This window comes from Schistocerca nitens, chromosome 7 (assembly GCF_023898315.1).
Source record: "Schistocerca nitens isolate TAMUIC-IGC-003100 chromosome 7, iqSchNite1.1, whole genome shotgun sequence".
Lineage (NCBI taxonomy): Eukaryota > Metazoa > Arthropoda > Insecta > Orthoptera > Acrididae > Schistocerca > Schistocerca nitens.
In genome coordinates this window covers 534,420,555-534,442,493 of record NC_064620.1, presented here as the reverse complement: position 1 = coordinate 534,442,493, position 21,939 = coordinate 534,420,555, and positions in this window count along the sequence as shown.

Here is a 21,939-nt window from a genome sequence, read left to right as displayed (position 1 = left end):
AACAGGCAGATATCTATACAGACCTCACACAGGAGTTCCAAACTGCATCAGGATCCACTGCAAGTACTATGACAGTTAGGTGGCAGGTGAGAAAACTTTGATTTCATGGTCAAGCGGCTTCTGATAAGCCACACATCATGCCGGTAAAGGCCAAGCGACGCCTCGCTTGGAGTAAGGAGCGTTAACATTGGACGATTGAACAGTGGAAAAACGTTGTGTGGAGTGACGAATCACGGAACACAATGTGGCGATCCGATGACAGGGTGTGGATATGGCGAACGCGCTGTGAACTTCATCTGCCAGCGTGTGTAGCGCCAACAGTAAAATTAGGAGGAGGTGGTGTTATGGTGTGGTCGTGTTTTTCACGGAAGGGGATTGCACCCCTTGTTGTTTTGCGTGGCACTATCACAGCACAGGCCTACATTGATGTTTTAAGCACCTTCTTGCTTCCCACTGTTGAAGAGCAATTCGGGGAGGGCGAGCACCTATCCATAATGCAGTGACTGTGGCGGATTACTTACACGACAATAACAACCCTGTAATGGACTGGCCTGCACAGAGTCCTGACCTGAATCCTATAGAATACCTTTGGGATGTTTTGAATCGCCGACTCCGTGCCAGGCCTCACCGACCGACATCGATACCTCGCCACAGTGCAGCACTCCGTGAAGAATGGGCTGCCATTTCACAAGAAACCTTCCAGCATCTGATTGACGTATGCGTGTGACAGTGGAAGCTGTCATCAGGGCTACGGGCGGGTCACCACCATATCGATGAAGAGCGCCACGAACTTGTAAGTCATTTTCAGCCAGGTGTCCAGATACTTTTGATAACATAGTGTATGTAGACAGCGATCTTCCTCTTTTCTTGAAGGTAAAGTGTGCAAAATTTCATTAAGATCAGAATAAAACTATAGATTTGTATGGATTATAAAAAAAAATGGACACTCTTCTTTATTATATACAGATATCAACAAATTCCTCCTTTCAAAAATGCATTTTTGCTATTGCCTGCGTACATTTTATGTATTCCCTACTTCGACTACCATTATTTTATTTTGCTCCCTAAACAATAAAACTCATCTACTGTTTTTACTGTCGCATTTCCTAATTTAGTTCGTTCAGCATTGCTTGATTTTCTTAGACTACGTTCCTTTAATAGTGTTTTACTTTTATTAATATTCATCTTATAGTCTCTTTTCAAGCTACTATCGTCTCTGTTCAACTACTCTTCAACGCTCTTTGCCGTCTCTGATAGAAATACAAAGTCATCGGCTAACCTCCAAGTTTTGCTTCATGTCACTGAACTTGAATAGCGTTTGCAAATCTGCTTCGTTTCTTTCTCAGCTTACTCAATGTACAGGTTGATTAACATCGGAGATAGGCTATGACTCTGTCGTACTCGCTTCTGCACTATGGATAACCTTTCTTGTCGTTCGACTCAGGACCGCAGTCTTGGTTATTAATAACTTTTCGGACCCAGTGTTTGATGCTTATTACCTTCGAAATTTCAAGCGATGTAGTCCAGTCCACATTGTCAAAAACTTTCTCCACATCTATTAATGCTGTAAGCGTAGGTTTGCCTTTCTTCATTCTATCTTCAAATATATGTCGTAATATTACTATTCACTGGCCTGTTCCTTCTATTCTCTGGAACCCAAACTAACTGAAGGTTAAGTAAAAAATGGTTCAAATGGCTCTGAGCACTATGGGACTTAACTTCGGAGGTCATCAGTCCCCTAGAACTTAGAGCTACTTAAACCTAACTAACCTAAGGACATCACATACATCCATGCCCGAGGCAGGATTCGAACCTGCGAACGTAGCGGTCGCATGGCTCCAGACTGTAGCGCCTAGAACCGCTCGGAGTTAAGTAAATGTAGAGTAATTTTACTTTGTGGAAATCAGAAGTAAATGAGGCATAAAGCAGCCACGTCACTTATTTAGGCGGAAAATATAGAACGTTGCAAATTTCACTATTGTCAGGGATGGATTGTCCAGTATGCTGTGGATATCTTTATTGTTCTGCCTAATATCTACGTTATTTAATACATTCGGCGAAGGACTGTTATATGGTAAAGCAACAAAGGTAACATGTAGTGGGGTGCTTAAATCAAAAGTTGGTTTGACATTCACAGTACTTACGATGGATTGTTACTACTGACTGGAGGTGATGGTGTTGCCTTCTTCTGGCTGGTATCACTTTTTTTTTCACTTACTTGAACTATTGCCAGTGGTGAATATCCACAAACTGTCTAACATTCTGCTTGGTGTCTGTTTGTTATAAGTCGTGTCTCCCTACCACTTTCGCGCAACGACGCTCTGAGCGTGTGTTTTAGGGAATGGACTAGTTTGAACCTGTGACCTGTTGCTGGTAAGGAGACGCCAGACCACACATGACATGTAGAGTTCAGAAGAGTTCAGTGAGACTAGCGATGATATAATCAAATACTTAATGATTTCAGCGTCAGCTCCACTGCTCTCCCTGTAAAAGAATCTTAATACTAACTAAATTTAGTGGAAGGGGTTCAAGGCTTTCCTATTTTCAGTTATCTGGTAAAATAACGTCGAAAAAGCAGTAAGTTTACCATTGGGATTTTTATTCTACTCACAAAACACTGTTTATAAATTGCGCTATTGATGAAAGGAAATATTTTAATAGAGGATGATAAAAACCAACAAAGTTCAATAAAAATGTGAACGAGTATTCCCTGAATGGGTTTCCAAGTTCTATAACGGATCGGAGGATGATCTATGCCATATCTCATCTACAATCTAGGTTTAAATTAAGTTTCATAAAAGAGAAAACTATCAAAAATGGTCTACAGTGACCCTCAATTATCTTTAATTACTTATTTAACTTGTAAATTACAGTGGCTGATGTGACTTCTCAATAATTATATAACAGAAAAATCATCGCGTTTCAGATTTTAACTTAAGTAGTAAATGTGAATACCTTGAGCTTTAATTGACGATCGACACTAGTATTACGCAAAATGGGGATGTAACAGAGGAGACTTCTGCAGTTCTGAGTGAAGCCTTATGCGCTCTTATGCGGCATCGCGTGCGTTCATTACCTTGTCGGTGGTTAGTCAGCGTCAGGGTCGGCGGGCGGCGCAGCTCCGCTCACCTCGCCGTCTCGGAAGCAACTCTCACGAATTTCTCTTTACTACAATTTACCGAATTTGGTTTAAGAAAAAGGTATCTGTCTGTGTTTTCAACTGACCAATCAGGGTCTCAATGTTAACCTTAAGCTCCGCCTACAAAAATTCCGTCCATCCAATGAGAAACGTTATACTTTTCATGGTGGGGCAATTTTTTTAATGTTTGCAACATGACAGAGACGCATATAGTCTCACGCTAAAACTTACGGCTGGTGTGGCCCTTTTAGTGTTATCGTAAGATCTATACTGTTCTTCTGGAGGGCTCTATCTTTTAACATGGGCTGGGGGCTGCTCTTGGCGATTGCCCGGCGATGTGGGTGTCCGTCCCTTATTGTAGGGCCTTCTAGCTTACACGACTCTGCTCTCCTGTTCTCGTTTCTCCTCTCGGAACTGCGTCTATTTCACGGTGGGGAGGTATGACATACATTTAGGCGTTCTTGTGTTAGTCTGTGGTATTCCATTTGCTCACTTGTTGATCGTATTACGTTGGTTAATTTAATGTCAGGATTTATTCGGAGCTATGTGACATACTGCCAGATTTGCTATTATGTCAGGCTTTTCATGGAAGGTGTTGGATTTGCCTGACACCTTACAACTGCTGATAATCAGGCTTCATAGTTTCATCAGAAGTCGCTGACATTTCGTTGATGACTGTATGACGCAATTCTTGTAAGCAATGAACTTGACACACAGATATTCAGTTGCGTGGAAATATCGAAATGCAACGAATATGTATAAAGACATCCCCTAAACCAACTTATGACAATATAGAGCATCAAGCTTTACACGGGCATAGATACTTGATACCACTATTCTTCTATTTTCACATTCAAATGATAGGTACTAGAGCGGGCGTCACGTATCTTGGCAGGTGGTGGGGCAGTTCTGCGCAGCCAGCAGTTAGTGGTGGGGGGAGTCAGCTGCCAGCCGTGGCAGTGTAGCCACATTATGCGTTTCCGCTCAATTCGACTGTCGGCTACTGACCGCCACGCATTGCAGTACGCCCAGTAAAAGGCCGGTTCCCACTAGGGCTGCCGCGCGTCAAAACCGCGCGTCAGCGGCGTGGTTGCCATGGAAACGGCGTCAGCGGCACGGTGCGGCGGGCTCTGCGTCGCGGTTTGCCCATGTCGAACCGCTTCCGCTACCGCGTGACGCGCTCCAGGTCCGCGCCGCCAATCACAGAACGCGCTGAGCGTGACGTCAGGTACGCAACCCCGGGCCACACGAACTTTCGCCGAACCGCTGGCGCTGACGCGGCGGCAGCTATGAAATACTTATCATCCGATTCCAAGAAAACTATTCGGCAGAAAAATTTCAGTCTTGGGCATGTTACAGCCCGATATCTTCTCTCGATAAAGGACCTAATTTCTTTTCGTTAATCGTCGTGGTTACTTCTTGTATCGCATTTACGTAAACCTTTACGCGAAATTATAATGAGTGTGCAGAGGTAAAAACGCATTGCGGGGACTTTGCGTACAGTTCATTTTAGGTAATACATTATTGAGTATGAAATTTAGTCAACATATCGAAATTGTCTTTAAAGCTGAGAGCAGATGGGTAGCTATCACCGTTCTCGAGATATTGAATGATAAGTCGGCGGACGGGCTGTGCCGTGACCGCGCGCAGGTTGCTCGCGACGCGAACGGTACTTCGTCCTGCTCGTCGTAAACCATGTGGTTGTATCAACCGCAAATTTCGTAAACGGTACAAGAAATCGAAACTTGTTTTTTTGCAAACGATAACTTATGAAAAGTCACGTATTTCGTCGCATGATAAATATCCTAAATCTGTTTATCTACCGAGATATGAAAGTAACTACAGTTTTTTGGAAGGGATAGATCAATTTTTTTAAACAGCATTTAATAGCATGTGGAATGAGAAGTTAAACCGAAGCTAATTTGCTGGGATGTCATAAAATGTAATTTACTAAATATCTGCAGCTATTGATTATTTCCTTTGGTAAGTAACAAACTTTTTTTTCTTTATCCAGTGTACTTTACTGATTCAAGATGCGTTTCATCTTTTAATTTAAGGCATCTTCGGTGTAATCTAGAATGATTCAGTTTTGTTTTAATATGTGATACTTGCAAAAATGGTTCAAATGGCTCTGAGCACTATGGGACTTAACATCTGTGGTCATCAGTCCCCTAGAACTTACAACTACTTAAACCTAACTAACCCAAGGACGTCACACACATCCATGCCCGAGGCAGGATTCGAACCTGCGACCGTAGCAGTCGCACGGTTCCGAACTGAGCGCCTAGAACCGCGAGACCACCGCAGCCGGCAGTGTGATACTTGCAGATTATAAAACAGTTCACATCTTTTTTTTACGTGAATGACTGATTACTTACAGTAAATCGAGTTTTTGGCGTACATATACGTTTCCCCTCACCTGGTCACATGCTGGAGGTTGAACTAAAACTTTGATTATGGAACATAAGCACATTTTCATGTTCGCTCTTATTTTCTTCTGTCACCAGCAGTAGACTTTTTACCGAAAACTCTGATTTGAAGTCGTAAGCACAGTTTGTTCACCTCATGTCCCTTCCTGTCTGGTTTGTTTATGTACATGTTGCCAACCTGCAGAATTATTGCTGAAAACTAATGTTTGTTTATTTTTGTTCTCCTTATATCTGTATGTGTGTGTGGCTAGCCAGTGATAGTTATAGAAAATTGAAAGTGAATCCAGTAGTTGTCAGACAGTGGTTGAAAGATTTGGTGTTCAGCTGATTTCAGTTTTGGTTTAAATGTTTTGTGGAGGAGTGCATGGAAGAGTAAATTCACTGCTTACATTAATAGATAAAATAGTAGAATAGTATTTCAACAGATTATTATCAGAATACTATCACCCAACCCCTTTGTCCTCACTCTTGACGCCCGATAATACGTCCTGTCAAGTAACCCCTATTGTTGTCAAAGTTGTGCCGTAATTTCCTCTTCCTCCTGTATTTAATTCCGTACCTCTTCTTTAGTCACACGATCCTCCTATCTAATCTTCAGCATTCTTATTGATCACCACGTTTTGAAAGCGTCCATTGTCTTCTTGACAGAACTGTTCATCGTCCACGTTTCACTTACATACAAGGCTGCACTCCACACAAAAACCTTTGTAAAATAGTATCCAACCATTAGAATTTATATTCGATGTGAACAAATATTCTTTTTCAGAACGCTTTTCTTGCTATTGGCTGTGTTCAGTCAGGTTTGCGTCTACACGAGGAAATGCCTTACAATTTAAAATCTGGTTTCGAAAACTCTGTTCCAAATATATATTATTCTTTTGTGATTCTTAAGCAAGGTGCTGGCGATGATTACTATGCTCTGTGGGAAATTCTATCAGGTGGCTTCCACTTTCATCCCTTCCACCTAGCCTTTGTGCTTTGTGTTCTTACTGTTTTCGTGTACCCGCTACCGTACCACATTTTAAATTTTTGTCTCGCTTAACTATCTGAAAATCTCTTTTATCGTACATTGTTTCAATGTGTTAGGAGATAGTGAACAATCATGAATGTTTATGCTGAAATGAGAAAACACGAATAATGAAATATGTGAAAGAGTACATTGTACAGAACATGAAAAATTGGAATGTCTTCACCCAACTTCGTCTTTCCTTCACGTAGGTGTAAGTTATAGTTATTCAAACACACCGGTCGTTTCGGTGGGTCCCACCCCGTACCTCAGTGGCTGTCCGTCATTGGCTACCGCTAGCGTCTGCCGCTTCCAGATGGGAACGCCAATTCCGCGAGCCGCCGCGTCAAAGCAGAAAACGCTTGCCGCTGCCGTTGCCGCACGCCGCGCTGCCGCGCTCTAGTGGGAACCAGCCTTAATACCTACCGTGTTGGCAAGAGGAAAGTTTCCAACCGATTTCTCATACACAAACAGCAGTAGCCTGGTGAAACGTTATTGTGATTCCTCGTGTAAGGAGGAGAAATGCGTACCATCACGATATCGACTTCATAAAGGTCGGATAGTAGCCAATCGCGATTGCGGTTCATCGTATCGCGACATTGCTGCTCGCGTTGGTCGAGATCCAATGACTCTTAGCAGAGTATGGAATCGGTGGCTTCAGGAGGGTAATACGGAACGCCGTGCTGGATCCCAACGGCCTCGTATCACTAAGAGTCGAGGTGACAGGCATCTTATCCACATGGCTGTAACGGATCGTGCAGATGCGGACGTTTGAAAGATAACAACCATCTGCACTAACAGTTCGACGACGTTTGCAGCAGCATGCACTATCAGCTTGGAGGCCATGGCTGGGGTTACCCTTGACGCTGCATCACAGACAGGAGCGCCTGCGATGGTGTATTCAACGACGAACCTGGGTGCACGAATGGCAAAACGTCATTTTTTCGGATGAATGCAGGTTCTGTTTACACCATCATGATGGTCGCATCCGTGTTTGGCGACATCGCGGTGAACGCACATTGGAAGCGTGTATTCGTCGTCGCTATACTGGCGTATCACCCGGCGTGATGGTATGGGGTGCCATTGGTTACATGTCTTGGTCTCCTCTTGTTCGCATTGACGGCACTTTGAACAGTGGACGTTACATTTCAGATGTGTTACGACCCGTGGCTCTACCCTTCATTAGATCCCAGCGAAACCGTGCACTTAAGCAGGATAATCCACGACCGCATGTTGCAGGTCCTGTACGGGCCTTTCTGGATACAGAAAATGATCGACTGCTGCCCTGGCCAGCACATTCTCCAGATCTCTCACCAATTGAAAACGTCTGATCTGGTGGCCGAGCAACTGGCTCGTCACAATGCGCCAGTCACTACTCATTATGAACTGTGGTATCGTGTTGAAGCAGCATGGGCAGCTGTACCTGTACACGCCATCCAAGCTCTGTTTGACTCAATGCCCAGGCGTATCAAGGCCGTTATTACGGCCAGAAGTGGTTGTTCGGCGTACTGATTTGTCAGGATCTATGCACCCAAATTGCGTGAAAATGTAATCACATGTCAGTTCTAGTATAATATATTTGTCCAATGAATACCCGTTTATCATCTGCATTACCTCTTGGTGTAGTAATTTTAATGGCCAGTAGTGTAGAAAAGTAAAAGGATATTACCCTATGACTATGTCAATATAAGCACGAATAACGTACGTGCTGTGTTGTCTGAACAGGATACAGCCAGGGAAAAATCGCCACAGGCGCAAAGATGCGAGCTTGTGCCCGTGCTATAGAACTCACCATTTGCGCGAATTCCACCAGCGTCACGGGAGGCGGTGAGGATGAAAATATCGACTTCGCCTCGGCCAGTTGACCACCGAGTACAATTCGCCAATGACCGGAAGTCAACGGATAGATGCCTATTAGTACGACAGGAGAGCAGCTCTCACCCACTCGGTTATAGATCATCGTACAGGGCTGACTTAGACAGGGAACGTAGTTCAGTGAACTCCTAGAAGGGGACAGACAGCTGTTGTATTTCACATTTGCAATGTACTGTGTAGTTTACCTACGATTATTTGTACTTAGCTGTTGAGGACCTTTTCTATGATATATTACAAGCAGTGTTGCAGACTTCATTATTCAATTATTCACAAAGATAAACAAACCTTTTAATTCATTTGTGTGACTTTCTTACTAATTTGTTGGAGTGGTGTAGAACCTTCGTTCTGCTATCCTGTTATCTGACCCTGGCGCATAGCTGTGTAATAGTGGCAGGGAGAAATTGTCTTAGCGGTGTACTGCACCAGAAGCCGTTTCACAAACTCGGCTTACCGTAACAACAGTGGCAACTCGCCTTCAACCGCAGTAGCGATGACACCTTTACAAAACTGGCGAGGAGGGTTTACAGCAATAAGTAATCCAAAATGCTGTGATTTGATGATATAGTAATTCCTTGTTAGGTTTAAAAATCCATGTGAAGGTACCCTAAGGACGTTGGCCAAAGATATTTACTTCTTTCCCTGGATCATTTCCTACAACTCTTCTAGATCATAGTAGCGACTGTATTTAGCTTGTACTAATTCAGTTCCGATATCGTTGGACATGATACACCTATATTTATTTGGTTTCTTTCTGTGCTTACGTCGATGAAGGGATTTCTACAAACTGAAATCTAGCACACAGATCATGCTTAGAATTGATGCTTCAGGAATTAATTTATTTCTCAATATGCAATCTGTACTTCAAATCAAATTCTCCTTGCTAAACGTCGGTGTTTTTGTGCTGAGCGCTGTTACGAAAATGAAGCGGAGAAATTATTTCCTGGGACCAAAATGACGAATAAAAAGTACACGTGTTTGTATATTTCCGACGACTTTGAATTCAGTTGCCAGTCTTTGTGAAATAGACTTCGTTGTTTTCAAAAAACAACTATGCGCCAAAAGTATCAAGCTGATAACGAAATAATCAGCCAGCTGTGATTTTGACAGACGTCTTTTAAACATTGAGCGTACTGCGTTATTAGATTTCTGTACACTGGAATGCTGCTGAACTGTAGTAACAGGATTCATAACGAAACGCTGAAATCCGTGGACGCAGATCGAATATATCAATTTATTACGCACCTGTCGTCAACCTATATTATCTTAATCACGCCTGTCACGGCTGACTGACTGCCTACAGAAACGCAGTTACACCGATGAGGAAGCGAAACAGGCAATACTCGCACACACCTATGCTCATCATGAACTGCACTTCGAGTACTGAGACTCGTAGCGAAGTACTAAATACTACGAATACCTCTAAGTGCCTTTGTTTTAACTGTTCACAACTAGTACGCGCATACCGCTTAACAACAAACCTCCATTTCGACTGCATTCCAAATTCCTACACAGATTTACGCCCTAATGCCTTGGTAATTGTATGAAACTCGATCTAAGCCCTATTGCTAATTATTTCGGAAACTGTTTGCAGCGTATGTATATGTAACTCAATCGTAAAATACAGTCAGCAACAACGCAAGTAAGCCGGCCGCGGTGGTATAGCGGTTCTGGCGCTGCAGTCCGGAACCGCGGGACTGCTACGGTCGCAGGTTCGAATCCTGCCTCGGGCATGGGTGTGTGTGATGTCCTTAGGTTAGTTAGGTTTAAGTAGTTCTAAGTTCTAGGGGACTTATGACCTAAGATGTTGAGTCCCATAGTGCTCAGAGCCATTTGAACCATTTTTGAACAACGCAAGTAAACATGATGTTCTATGGATGTAACGAAACTTCCACCACTTTTACATTCCATACATGGTACTTTTTGTCCTCATTTTGGATAAATGTTCCGTACACTCATTAAATAACGATGTAACACTCACGCTCCTGTTCATGAACCGTTGCAAGTCATAAATAAGTAGTTCGTTGGTTAAAATGACTACTGACACCTGTCCTTAAACGTAGTCACTCTATACATGGTCCATGTTGGGTAGTTGTGTGGTACATCACATATTGATAAATTTTGGAGACGCCTCATATGGCCTATGGACCGACGGGTAGCTCCGTATAGTGTGAGATGGTTCAGTGGTGAAAATACTTTATTGTCCTCAGCCACTGATGACGCCTTCATTCGACTTTACATTTTTTTGCTCACTTTTTTTTTCAAGCTTAGTCGATGAAAAAAAATGCGATTGGTGCCTCGATGGTTCACTACGATATATTCTTATACAATGAAACACAGAATATTCACTGCGAAGTGAAATACATCTAACAGCACTCGTCAAGAAAGAATAAATCACTAACTGTAGCTCATAGTGGCAAAATGAGATTTTTGTAGCGACATGTTAGCTAAGTGGCATGATCGGGAAGTTACTGTGATACATGTTTAGTGTGGAGATGGACGGGTTACAACTGGACCACAAGGGAGTGTTAAGGCCGAGAACTACAATGATATTCTACGAGCTACTTCGCGTTGCAAGAGAACGAAGAAAGGAATCAATAGTGGGGTGGAAAGTCCTGAGGTTATTCTCGAAGAGCAAACGCTCTGACTGGCGAAGTGCTGTGACAGGACATCAACAGTATTCAAAAAATGGATGTGGGCACTATGGGACTTAACATCTGAAGTCATCAGTCCCCTAGAACTTAGAAACTACTTATACCTAACTAACCTAAGGACATCACACGCATCCATGTCCGAGGCAGGATTCGAACCTGCGACCGTAGCGGTCGCCCGGTTTCACACTGAAGCGCCTAGAACCGCTCGGCCACACCGGCCGGCCATCAACGGTATTCCTTTGAAAAGAACGATCCCGAGTACCATCAGTTTGCAAGAAACATTGAAAATCTTATTTCGTTGTAACCCGAACATAATTTCGAAACGTCCAACGTACAAAAAGAGACAGAGAGGCCAGACCGAGCGTCGTGTGTGGGAAATTCTTATGGCTTTATGTAGTGGGTTGTGATTTTGGGGTAATGAATAGTCCCAGATGCTCATTACTACATTTAGGATCATTAGTATAACTAAATTGAACCTAGGTGTGTTATTTTATTTTAAGACAATTTTGGCTGACCGTAAAGGAACAACAATGGTATCTGCAATAATTGAACCTCCAGTGGAGCTATAGAACTATACTCTTTAGAATCGTTCTCCACTTTTGAGCCGTGCTGTCTAAGGCTCCTTCCATGGTTCGCGCGGCTCCCACCCGTCGGATGTTCGAGTCCTCCTTCTGGCATGGGTGTGTGTGTTGTTCTTAGCGTTAGTTAGTTTTAGTTCCATTAAGTAGTGTGTAAGCCTAGGGACCGATGACTTCAGCAGTATCACGGGATACGTCCTAATATCGTATCAGACCTATTTGTGCCCTGCGTTGTGCAGAAACTCGCTGTGGCATGGACTCAACAATTCGCTGGAAGTCCAATGCAGAAATATTGAGCGATGCAGCATCTAAACCTATCCATAATAATGATAGGTATACAGTAAATGTGAGAGTGTTGTCAGTGCACGAATGGACCGTTCTATTACGTGCCCTGTAAGTTCGGTGGGGTTTATATCGGGTGCTCGAGTCATGTCGGGTGCTCGAATCACTTGTTCGAATTTTCCAGAATTTTCTTTAAACACATCGCACCCGGTGACGTGGCGCATTGTCATCATAACAATTCCATCATTGTTTGGAAACATGAAGTCTATGAACGGCTGTCAATGGTCACCAGGTAGCCGAAAATAACCATTTCCAGTCAATGGTCTGTTCAGATGGGCCAGAGGACCCAGTCCACTCCATAAAAACACAGCCCACAACGTTATGGAGCCACTACCTGCTTGCATAATGCCTTGTCACTTGACGAAAGGTCTGTTCCTAAAGGCTGGAAAGTAGCATAGGTCACACCAATATTCAAGAAGGGAAATAGGAGTAACGTGTCGAATTACAGACCCAAATCACTGACCTCAATTTGCAGTAGGATTCTGGAGCATGTACTGTACTCTAACGTTATGAATCAGCTTGAAGAAAATGCCCTATTTATACATAACCAGCACGGATTCAGAAAATATCCTTCTTTTGCAACACAACTAGCTCTTTATACCCATGAAGTAATGAGTGCTGTCGACAAGGGATCTCAGATCGATTCCATATTCCTAGGTTTCCAGAAGGCTTTTGATTCCGTTCCTCACAAGCGACTATTAATCAAATTGCGTACATATGGAGTATCGCCTCAGTTGTATGATTGGGTTAGTGACTTCCTCTCAGAGAGGTCACAGTTCGTAGCGATAGACGAGAAATCATCGAGTAGAACAGAAGTGATATCTAATGTTCCGCAAGGTAGTGTCACAGGCACTCTATTGTTCCTGATTACATACATGATCTCGGTTATAATCTGAGCAGCCCCCTTAGATTATTTGCAGATGACGCTGTAATTTACCGTCTAGTAAAATCATCAGACGATCAGTTCCAATTACAATATGATCTAGAGAGAATTTCTGTATGATGCGAAAAGTGCAATTGGTATAAACAAAGAAAAGTGCGAGGTCATCCACATGGGTACTGAAAGAAATCCGATAAATTTTCGGTATACGATAAATGGCACAAATCTAAGGGCTGTCAATTCGACTAAATACCTAGGAATAACAATTACGAGCAACTTAAATTGGAAAGACCGCATAGATAATATTGTGGGGAAGGCGAAACAAAGACTGCGCTTTGTTGGCAGAACACTTAGAAGATGCTACAAGCCCACTAAGGAGACAGCCTACATTACACTTGCTCGTCCTCTGCTGGAATATTGCTGCGCGGTGTGGGATCCTTACCAGGTGGGATTGACGGAGGACATCGAAAAATTGCAATGAATGGCAGCCCGTTTCGTGTTATCGCGCATTAGGGGTGAGTATGCCACCGATACGATACGCGATTTGGGGTGGCAGTCAGTGAAACAAAGACGAGTTTCTTTGCAGCGAGATCTATTTACGGAATTTCAATCACCAACTTTCTCTTCCGAATGCGAAAATATTTTGTTGAGACCCGCCTATGTAGGGGGCCCATGGTTTCGTGGGGCCTGCGCCACACGCGAACCATACTAGCAGCTCTTACCCTGTAAGCGGGACTCATCTGACCAGTCCATGGTTTTCCAGTTGTCTAGGGTTCAGGATAGGCTCTGCGGGCGGTGTATTGCTGTTAGCAAAGGCACTCCTACCGGTCTTCTGCTGCCATAGTTCATTAAAGCCAAATTTCGCCAAATTTCGTATAAGTTCATCGAACGCCTCACTTTGATTTCCGTGGATATTTCACACAGTGTTGCTTGCCTGTTAATTACAACATCTCTATACAAACACCGCGCTCTCGGTGGTTAAGCGAATACCTTCAGCCACCATTTTCCGTGAAGAGTAGATGCACTTTATGAAACCTAAAAGAGCAGAGAATATCTATAAATCGAAATACCCATTTGATATTCGTGGATGTATATAAAGCTTACGACTTTGTTCCGCTAAGCAAGTTCCGGGAGAACATGTTGCTGACTGGTATCTGTAAGGCTTATTTGGTTGCTGTGAAAGAGTTTTGTACTTGTTCCAAGATTGGTATCCGCTGAATTTAGATTCAAAAAAGGACTTCTACCCTGTTCGAAATCTATTTGGAGGAAGCCTTACAAGCATGGGCGTAGGAATTTCAGTTAGAACAGAAATGTTTTATTCATTACTTTTTGCGGACGACCAATTAAAACCGATTTTAAAGATATAGAATACAATACTTCTTGCCAAAATTGAGTCCTTTTGCAGTGAAACAATTAGACAACGCGTTTGAAAACTGATGTGGTAAGATAAAAGGAAGAAAAGCTTCTTAATATCTTGCAGTAACATTATCTGTCGGTGTAAAGAACATAGAATAAATAAATTTGAGTTGGACAAGACAAGAAGATAACCCCACAGTTAAATTCCGCATTATGGAGTTCGAAAATGGCTCTGATCACTATGGGACTTAACATCTGAGATCATCAGTCCCTAGAACATAGAACTACTTAAACCTAACTAACCTAAGAGAATCACGTACATCCATGGCCGAGGCAGGATTCGAACCTGCGACCGTAACGGTCGCGCGGTTTCAGACTGAAGCGCTTAGAACCACTCTACCACACAGGCCGGTCATTATGGAGTAATTAAAAACAAAAAGTATTATACTATACAACTGTACAAAGTATTACAACGTATGCGTCAGCAACGTGGGCAGTCAATTAAAAAGATAAACAGAGGATTCTTACAATAGATACTGACTACTGGAGGCGAAGGAACGGAATATCAAGACTGGTTCCCATACTAGATGAGGAAACACAGAGGAATATGGAAGACTATAAACACAACTAAAAAGAATGTACCTTGGCGTGGACATCTTGAAAGCATGGATAGTACAAGACAGCCGAAACGAATGTGGGAGTTAATACTCCGTGGAAAGAGAAAAAGATGCAGACCAGCAACAACATGGAAACACGAGATAGATGAAGCTTCGAAAAGAAGAGTTAGGGAGCGAGAGAGAATCGATCAAATGCAGTACGTGTTTTTGAGCGTGACCGAGATTACTAATATTCTCGTCGAATGTGGCAGTTGTATGACTGGAGTCTGGCAGGCAGCAGAACAATATTCCCAATGTGCGTGCGCTACGCCTGCCCCATGCGTCACGCATATCCCAGCGTTTCCTTGCACACGAGCCTCGCATCTCCTGCCCTCCGCCCTCCGCCCTCGCAGGACTCCCGAAGAACGCCACTAAATCCACGCTATATATAGTATATATATGCCACGCGCGTGGGAACACAATTTCCTTTCTCATATATATTGCATCTGTTCCGGGGGATGTGCCGTTGATGTATCTTGTTCCATCTCGGAAAGCCTGAAACACCACCGTTGAATATCGAGCAGGCTGACGCGCAGGTAAAAGGATGTGTGCTGCCGCTAGGCGGCAAGTTGGTGGCCACTTACTGTATTGAAGCTGCCCGGAGGACGCTCCCCGTCTGGCATTAGAAGAGACGCTACCAATTCTTAAATGAATGAGCCCTCAGAGCCATAACCAGAGTCTGTTCTCACATAAGATCATATCGGGACGGCTTTCGTAACATCCGTTACAGGTTTGATTATTGTGCTACGAATCGAGCTCGGAATACGTACATATAAGCAAACATAAGGAAGGCTTTCACGGGCGCTGTCGCTGTCAATAAAAGCCTCCAATGTAAGTGACCGATTTGTCAATATACACTACTGTCCATTAAAATTGCTACACCAAGAAGAAATGCAGATGATAAACGGGTATTCATTGAATAAATATATTATACTAGAACTGACATGTGATTACATTTCCACGCAATTTGGATGCATAGAACAAACACCTCTGGTCGTAATAACGGCCTTGACACGCCTGGGCATTGAGTCAAACAGAGCTTGGATGGCGTCTACAGGTACAGCTGCCCATGCAGCTTCAACACGATACCGCAGTTCATCAAGAGCAGTGACTGGCGTTATTGTGACAAGCCAGTTGCTCAGCCACCATTGACCAGACGTTTTCAATTGGTGAGAGATCTGGAGAATGTGCTGGCCAGGGCAGCAGTCGAACATTTTCTGTATCCAGAAAGACCAGTACAGGAACTGCAACATGCGGTCGTGCATTGTCCTGCTGAAATGTGGGGTTTCGCCGGGATCCAATGTAGGGTAGAGCCACGCGTCGTAACACTTCTGAAATGTAACGTCCACTGTTCAAAGTGCCGTCAATGCGAACAAGAGGTGACCGAGACGTGTAACCGATGGCACCCCAGACCATCACGCATGGTGATAAGCCAGTATGGCGATAACGAATATACGCTTCCAATGTGCGTTCCCCGCGATGTCGCCAAACATGGATGCCATCATCATGATGCTGTAAACAGAACCTGGATTCGTCCGAAAAAATGACGTTTTGCCATTCGTGCACCTAGGTTCGTCGTTGAGTACACCATCGCAGGCACTCCTGTCTGTGATGCAGCGTCAAGGGTAACCGCAGCCCTGGTCTCCGAGCTGATAGTCCATGCTGCTGCAAACGTCGTCGAACTGTTTGTGCAGATGGTTGTCTTGCAAACGTCCCCATCTGTTGACTCAGGGATCGAGACGTGGCTGCACGATCCGTTACAGCCACGCGGATAAGATGCCTGCCATCTCGACTGCTAGTGATACAAGGCCGTTGTGATCCAGCACGGCGTTCCGTATTACCCTCCTGAACCCACCGATTCCATATTCTGCTAACAGCCATTGGATCTAGACCAACGTGAGTAGCAATGTCGCGATACGACAAACAGCAATCGCGATAGGCTACAATCCGGCCTTTATCAAAGGCCGAAACGTGATGGTAGGCATTTATCCTCCTTACACGAGGCATCACAACAACGTTTCACTAGGCAACGCAGGTCAACTGCTGTTTGTGTGTGAGAAATCGTTTGGAAACTTTTCTCATGTCAGCACGCTGTAGGTGTCGCCACCGGCGCCAACCTTGTGTGAATGCTCTGAAAAGCTAATCATTTGAATATCACAGCATCTTCTTCGTGTCGGTTAAATTTTGCGTCTGTAGAACGTCATCCTCGTGGTGTACCAATTTTAATGGCCAGTAGTGTATAAAGTTCTCCATCGTTCGCCAACTACTGTAAATGGCTTCTCTCAGGGTGTTGAGCAGACTACATACTGACTTTGCGGTCGCATACCCTGAAGGATTTTATCGACAGGAGTAAACATACGGCAAGCGTCGGTAATGATGATTATGCTCGAGGAATAAATTCATAGTCACACTCTCAGTATTTTGTGAATCAAAACGTGTAGTTCGCTTAATTTATTGCTTTACATATTACGTCTTTTCGGCTTCTACATACCTCTGATAAAGATTTTAGGAACATAATAATGAGACGTGTTTGTTGTATATTATACTGTTTCAAAAATTTTCATTTAATGAGCTATCTTTAGTGACATGTAGATACCCATTTAAATAATGTTTAATAATTTTACTTTGAATGATTATAATTTTAAAGAATGGTTGTCATTTTTTATGTATGTCGTCTACAACTACATACATAGTCCGCAAACAACTGTATGGTGCGTGGCAGATAGTATCATATACCACTACTAGTTATTACCCTTCCTGTTCCATTTGCCATCAGCTCGAGGAACAAACAACTGTACAGGGTGTTACAAAAAGGTACGGCCAAACTTTCAGGAAACATTCCTCACACACAAATAGAGAAAAGATTTTATGTGGACATGTGTCCGGAAACGCTTGATTTCCATGTTAGAGCTCATTTTAGTTTCTTCCACCTACGCTCAATGGAGCACGTTATCATGATTTCATACGGGATACTCTACCTGTGCTGCTAGAACATGTGCCTTTACAAGTACGACACAACATGTGGTTCATGCACGATGGAGCTCCTTCACATTTCAGTCGAAGTGTTCGTACGCTTCTCAACAACAGATTCGGTGACCGATGGATTGGTAGAGGCGGACCAATTCCATGGCCTCTACGTTCTCCTTACCTCAACCCCGGTACCAAATGAAGAGACTCTTCGTGCTCGTATTGTGGACGGCTGTGATACAATACGCCATTCTCCAGGGCTGCATCAGCGCATCAGGGATTCCATGCGACGGAGTGTGGGTTCATGTATCCTCGCTAACTGAGGACATCTTGAACATTTCCTGTAACAAAGTGTTTGAAGTCACGCTGGTACGTTCTGTTGCTGTGTGTTTCCATTCCATGATTAATGTGATTTGAAGAGAAGTAATAAAATGAGCTCTAATATGGAAAGTAAGCGTTTCCGGACACATGTCCAAATAACATATTTTCTTTCTTTGTGCGTGAGGAATGTTTCCTGATTATTTGGCCCTACCTTTTTGTAACACCCTGTATACGTCCGTACGGAACCTGATTCTCTTATATTCGTGGTCCTTACGCGAAATATATTTTGGTGATGGTAAATTTTCTGCAGTCAACTTCACTGTTCCGCGGAAAGAACCTACGTCTCTTCCCGGGAATCACAAAAATGGTTAAAATGGCTCTGAGCACTATGGGACTTAACAGCTGAGGTCATCAGTCCCCTAGAACTTACAACTACTTAAACCTAACCAACCTAAGGACATCACACACATCCATGCCTGAAGCAGGATTCGAACCTGCGACCGTAGCGGTCTTGCGGTTCCAGACTGACGCGCCTAGAACCGCACGGCCACACCGGCCTGCCGGGAATCACAAAAAAAAAAAGGGTTCAAATGGCTCTGAGCACTATGGGACTCAACATCTTAGGTCATAAGTCCCCTAGAACTTAGAACTACTTAAACCTAACTAACCTAAGGAAATCACACACACCCATGCCCGAGGCAGGATTCGAACCTGCGACCGTAGCATCCCGCGGTTCCGGACTGCAGCGCCAGAACCGCTACCACCGCGGCCGGCAATCACAAAATGATCAAATGTGTCAATTCCTAAGAAACCAAACTGCATAAGTCATCGGTCCCTAGACTTACACACTACTTAAACAAACTAACTTGTGCTTAGAACAACTCACACATCCATGCCCGAGGGAGGAGTAGTCGAACCTCCGGCGGGAGGGGCGGCGCAGCCAGTGACAGGACGCCTCAAACCGGGCGGCCACTCCGCGCCGCCGGGAATCAGATTTGAGTTCACAGAGCATCTCCGTAACACACACGTGTTGATCGAAGCTACCGTTAACAATCTTAGCAGCCTGCCTCTGAACTGCTTCGATGTCTTCCACAATACGAGCCTTGTGGATATCCCAAATACTCGAGCAGCACTCAAAGATCTGTCGCGCTAGCGTTCAACGCGGTCTCCATTGCAGATGAATTACACTTTTCTAAAACACTCCTATTAACCAAAGTCGACTATTCGCCCTCCCTACTACAATCCTTACGTGGTCGTTCCATCCCTATCACTTTGCCAATTTACGTCTTAATATACACTGAAGTGCCAAAAAACACGTATATTCAAATAGAAAGATACATAAACACGCAGAATACGGCACTGCTTTGGGCAACTCCTATATATGACAATATGTGTCTGGCGCAGTTGTTGATTTGTTACTGCTGCTACAATGGCAGGTTATCAAGATTTAAGTTAGTTTGGACGTGGTGTTATAGTCGGCACACAAGCGATGGGACACAGCAACTTCGAGGTAGCGAGGATGTGGGGATTTTCTCGTACGACCATTTCACGAGTGTAGTGTGAATATCAGGAATCCGGTAAAACATTATATCTCCGACATCGCTGCGGCCGGGAGAAAGTCCAGCAAGAACAGGATCAACGACGACTAAAGAGAATGGTTCAACGTGACAGAAGTGCAACCCTTCAGCAAATTGCTGCAGATTTCCGTGCTGGATCATCAAGAAGTGTCAGCGTGCGAACCATTCAACAAAACATCGTCGATATGGGCTTTCGGAACCGAAGGCCCACTCGTGTACCCTTGATAACTGCACAACACCAAGCTTTACGCCTCGCCTGGGGCCGTCAACATCGACATTGGACTGTTGATGACTGGAAACATGTTGCCTGGTCGGACGAGTCTCATTTCAGATACCAAATGGACGTTTACGGGTATGGAGATAACCTCATGAATCCATGGATCCTGCATGGCAGCCGGGGACGGTTCAAGCCGGTGGAAACTTGAGAGACGCGTGCAGTTGGAGTGATATGGGACTCCTGGTAGGTGTAGAAACGACTCTGACAGGTGACACGTACGTAAGCTTCCTGTCTGATCACCTGAATCGCCGGCCGCGGTGGTCTAGCGGTTCTGGCGCTGCAGTCTGGAACCGCGGGACTGCTACGGTCGCAGGTTCGAATCCTGCCTCGGGCATGGGTGTGTGTGATGTCCTTAGGTTGGTTAGGTTTAAGTAGTTCTAAGTTCTAGGGGACTTATGACCTAAGATGTTGAGTCCCATAGTGCTCAGAGCCATTTGAACCATCACCTGAATCCATTCATGTTCATTGTGCATTCCTGCGAACGTTGGCAATTCCAGCAGGGCAATGCGACACCTCACACGTCCATAGCTGCTAAAGAGTGGCTACAGGAGCACTCTTCTGAGTTTAAACACTGACGCCGGCCACCGAAGTCCCCAGACATGAACATTATTGAGCATATCTGGGATGCCCAGCAACGTGCTGTTCAGAAGATACCACCACCTCGTATTCTTATGGAGTTATTTATGGACAGCTGTGCAGGATTCATGGTGTGGATTTAGCTCCAGAACTACTTCAGACATTAGTCGAGTCCAAGCCACGTCGTGTTGCTGCACTTCTGCGTGCTCTCTGGGGTCCTACACGGTAACATGCAGGCGTACCAGTTTCTTTGCGTCTTCATTGTATTAATGGACATGACTGTTTGAAGCAGCACGCTACTAATACTGTATCGGAACATTAAAGGACTGTTTTCCCTACGCATCTGCGTTACATTTTTCTTCGTGTAAAGCGCGCTGTCATTCATCGCACCAACTTAAGGGGCTCCGGAAGGCCCTATACTTGCAATGTTAAAATAACGCTTATAAATTACATCTTTCCTCACAAAGTATTTGAGGTAGGAAGTTGAACTTTTTACAGATTATTTATTGGAATATGGGCTACAACGTAACACAGGGATTTTACAAAATTTTAGTTCAGTTATTAAAGATGATTTTTTTTCAATTGTAATGAAAATTCACAACATTTTTTTACAATTTTTTATTTATATATTCAAAAATATAAAGTTTTTTGGAAAAAGGCTGTGTTAAATTATGCAGAAGATACTGTGTAACATTTACTGAAAGTTTGAAACAAATATGTTTGGAAGATCCTTAGAAAACATGTAATTAGTATGAGAAAATAAAAGTTTTGGGAATCGAGCGACAAAGATTGGATTAACTTTTTAGTGCATTCCAGGCCCATAGGATGGATTATCTTCATCCTCTGCAAACTCCTCCTCCAGCTTCCTCTTGTTCCACCTCCTGTTTACTCTTGCTTGTATTTCTAGACTCTTTACAGCCCTGTCTGCAGCCCGAAGGCGTTCCTTGTCTAAAGAAAGCATCGCTCGTACCATGTTAGAACCTATCTTCATTCCCATATTTCTAAATACCTTTGGCTTTCCAACATTTCTCCTTTTCTTAAAAGCCTTCAGAGGATTTCTAATAACTTTACTTTTACTCATTATTATACTTCAACAAAACAGAGACTCAAGAAACAGAATTAATTACGAATATTTTCTAGATAACGACAGAGTAAATAAACATGAAAGAATCGACAATCACACCAGCGATATATATTGAACCATCACAGGTTAGCCACAACACATACTTTATCTCAAATCACTAAAATGTACCTGACGAACACGGACGTAAATAATAACACCATTTGACAGCAGTTTAACAGCGTCACA